This window comes from Eupeodes corollae, chromosome 1 (assembly GCF_945859685.1).
Source record: "Eupeodes corollae chromosome 1, idEupCoro1.1, whole genome shotgun sequence".
Classification (NCBI taxonomy): domain Eukaryota; kingdom Metazoa; phylum Arthropoda; class Insecta; order Diptera; family Syrphidae; genus Eupeodes; species Eupeodes corollae.
In genome coordinates this window covers 276,855,452-276,859,401 of record NC_079147.1, presented here as the reverse complement: position 1 = coordinate 276,859,401, position 3,950 = coordinate 276,855,452, and the positions used below count along the sequence as shown (strand labels likewise).

At 34.3% G+C, this 3,950-nt stretch overlaps 1 long non-coding RNA gene across 1 annotated transcript; it reads right to left on the bottom strand.

Moving 5' to 3' along the window:
* Window positions 1-1,306: 1,306 nt before the first annotated feature.
* Window positions 1,307-1,700, bottom strand: LOC129943518 (uncharacterized). Its single transcript, XR_008781261.1, has 3 exons — window positions 1,631-1,700; window positions 1,460-1,547; window positions 1,307-1,355 (listed from the first exon to the last, which is right to left on the bottom strand). It is a non-coding gene; the product is annotated as an uncharacterized LOC129943518 (long non-coding RNA).
* Between the last annotated feature and the right edge of the window lie 2,250 nt (window positions 1,701-3,950).

The following is a 3,950-nucleotide window of genomic DNA, read 5'->3' as shown; positions in this document are numbered from 1 at the left end:
TGTGGGTCGCATCCCAGCCTAACAACTTCTTTAACAAAACACGAAAACCTACAAAAACAACAATAAACTGATGAACAATGCTTTTCGACTCAAGAATTAGAAGAACAAAGAAATATATTGACTTCAAATTATTTATCTTACACAAAATATTGTTAAGAATATTTTGTTAAAATGTTAAACAAGACCAATCAACAGACGGAATGGAATGTTTTCAGTGTAGGTCGCATCCAAGCATATTTTGATTTTATGTTTCTATAACAGTTAGTTAATTATATTTTATATTCAGTGTCTTGAAGCTTAATCAATTTCAGATGCAATATTAAATTCTTTTTTAGAATTCGCGTTTAATATTCAAAAGCCCTAGATTGAATAATATTTTACACAAACACTAATAAATGTACACATTTTTTCAAAGACTATATCGGCAGTTTATTAATTCAATGTTATCAACGCTAGGTACAAATTTCAAAAACTCCTTAATTTATCTACGAATATTTTGTTTATGGCAAAATTAAAACAAATCACATATCATTGGACTTTAAACTTATATTCTTCTTATAAACTTCTTATAAAACAATTACAAAAAAAATTAAAACTGTCGAAAGCAGCACACATTTTATATATATACTTAGTAGTAGAATAGCTGGTCAATTACACAATTTAATATTATTACACATAAGTTATGTATATGTAATTTTAAATTTAATGAATTTGGTTCAATGTACTGAATCCAGGATCGGTTTTATCGATTTCATCAAATTGCCTCTTGTGTTTATTGGTCTTGTCACTGTCAGTTTCATTCAAATAGCTTTCGAAATAATTAAGACATCTTTCAGGTGAATAGTAGGAGCATTGAATGAGTCGGTCTTTGGTAAAGTGATTTCGTCCAATCATATATTTGTTGAGGAGCATAAAATTGCAAAACACACATTGCACAATATTCCTTTCGGCCAGGGCTAGAAATCTGTTTGAGAATGAACATTTTATCAAATTAATTTGTAGGTTTTAAGTAAATTTTGATTTCTGTACCTGAGATAGTTCTTTTCAGTCATTTGGAAGTTGGAAGGAGCTGGAATTTTAAAGTGATTTTTAGTATGAATTAAATTAAATTTTAAATTAAGTTATGTTAGAATAATCATAGTTTAGGTTATTCCCAACACAGATTGAAGACATTTAAGAGAATTTTTAAGCAACATTTCTTAAGTTTTAGTGGTTCACTTGGTTCTTTTCACTTTTGCAAAACAAAATGTAAACTCAAGACACTGCATTCTTTTGTACATTTATCCATATGCTTGACTCAACTCACCTCTTTGAACATCAAAGAAACTGTCTTCATCCACTTGGTTGGCTGGTCTCTGAGAGGACAAAAGAACATTGAGTCAAGTTGTGAGAAAATTCATATTTTTTGGTGATTGATTTTTCAAAAATTCAAGACAATCAAAATTATTATACTTTTTACCTGCAAGCACATTGCCAACTTCAAAAAAGCACAAACTAAAATGCAATATGTCAACTTCATGGTGTTTTGGTATTTTCTGTTTTCAGTGCTGAGTAAATTTCAAAAATATACAAAAAATTATAATCTTAACTTCAAACAATGATGCTATCTTTTCTTTTGTTTACACTTTACTTTTGATGCTTGCAGTGGAGATTGCAGAGGACTCACTATACGTCTACGAGGAACGACTAACTGTTTGATAGTGAACGTTGAAAGGCTCTTAAGCTATTTATATAGGAGAAGGACTCAAAAGCAAAAACTATAAGACCGAGGATGAACACTGGACACATTCGCTTTCGCTAAACTGGGACTGGCCACCGCCGTCGCCGCCGCCTGGACGGGCCTTACATCAGGATCAAAGAGAAAAACGTAGGATGCGGTGAAGTTAAATGTTGCATGGCAGTAATTAAGTTTACGTATATCTCTCTTATCTTGTGGTTACTTTTAGTCTTGATTCCTGAGATATACGAGTACGAGCATTTACAGCACATGTCCTTCCACTATAGTCTGTCTTATCCCATCATCCGCTCTGCTTCGCATCATGCTGTAATGGTTTAGCTTGAATTCAATTTGTATTCAAACATATGAGTACTTTGCTCGTCATATTTTGAAACACACATAATGTTTTTCTGCTTTGGCTGTTTGAGGTTTTCGTTTTGGTGTTGATGGTTAGTTTTTTGTTCTGTTCTTAACACTGAAATCATGGAGAATCATTAAATTTAATATTTTCATTTTATGAATAGAGGAGCAATGGGGGGGGGGGTTATGTTACATTGGTAATATGTAACATCGTTTTATTTTAAAATGTAAATTACGAGTATATGCACAATAATATTTAACGAATCGTGCGAATTTGAGGAAAAACCAAACTTGTGTGTAACTTGTTGAGCTTTTTGCATGGAAAATCCTTGTCAATTGTCATGTTATGTACTTATTTGTTTTGTTTAATTTCAAGCCTTTTTCAAATCTAGTTAGGTTTGTATATTCACTGGTGGTACAATAAAACATAAAATCCTAGTTGACAGGACATATCAAGTTCATGGTTAAGTGGTTTTATAGGAAATTAAATAAAATTCATGGGAAATTGGAAAAATTTCGTGGTTAAAATAAATGCACTCAAAAATGTAAACAGATTTAGAAAGGTTTAGGCTGGAGATGGTAAGGGGGTTAAAATTGGTTATTTTTTAAAATAAGTTAAAGCTTTTGAATAAATATATGAAACTTAAAAAGGTCTTTGGATGTGAACCATCTTGATAACTTCCATATGTTGTTTCTCTTAAAGATTAGCTCTTGATATTTAAGGATATTGTCTTATGACACATTCCAGGCGTAAAACAAAATTTAGAAGTATAATTTTTATTTGTTTGAAAACAAATCGGCCAAACCCTGTCCAAAAATTTAAGCAGATATCAAAAAACTCTCTAGTTTAAATATTCAGTCAGTAAAGTAGTTTATGTTTTCGAGTTAATTTTGTTTAAAGTTTTGTTTACTTATCAAGAAAAGTTTAAAAGTTCTTTACTAACGTACTTACTTACTTAGGTCCTCAGACCTATTAAGTCAATTGGGAACCCCTTAGGGAGCATAGGGCATCTACTACGCCTACGCGCCATCGTGTACGGTTTCCGGAGATGTGTTTCAGCTCTCTCCAACTCTTGCCTAGTAACGCTGATTCCGTCTCAACTGTTCTGCGCCATGTGCTTCTAGGTCGTCCAGCTCTTCTTCCTTCTTGTGTGAACGGACTCCACTGCATTGCTTGGCTTGCAATGCAGTCGTTACTTTTTCGAAGCGTATGTCCAATCCATTGCCACTTACGTCTTCGTATTATAGATTCTATAGGTCCCTGACCTGTCCGTCTATAAAGGACCTCATTTTTGATATACGGTTTAGCCAGAAAACCCTTATGATGGTTCGAAGACATCTATTCACGAAGGTTTGGAGCTTTCTTGTTATGGCTGAAATAGCCTTCCAAGTGCTGCACCCATTCGTAGCTTTGTTCTTAAGCTGAAAAAGTTATTCCTCCAAATTTTTGACAGCATACCGAACGCCGCTTTTGCTTTGTCAATGCGGCAGATGGCGTCTTGTTCGGTTCCGCCTTTGATGAAAACGATACTTCCGAGGTATTGAAAGCTCTCAACCTTTATTTGAGAGGATGGTCGGGTTTCGAGGCTGATCACAACTTCTGCTTCTCTCTACACTTGTTGTCATTTGATGGAGATCCATGATCCTATGAGAGAGTAAGGAAACATCGTCCGTGTAATCCAAGGGCTTTAAATAGGATGTCCATTAGATCTCTCTGCTACCTGACAGAGCTGAGCGCAGTACATCGCTTATCACCAACAAACACAATATTGGCGACAGAATACAGCCCTGTGTGACTCCGCGACGGATTTCAAAATTATCTTACAACCTACCATCTTGCAGGACGTGACACTTGGATCCATCGTATGCTGCT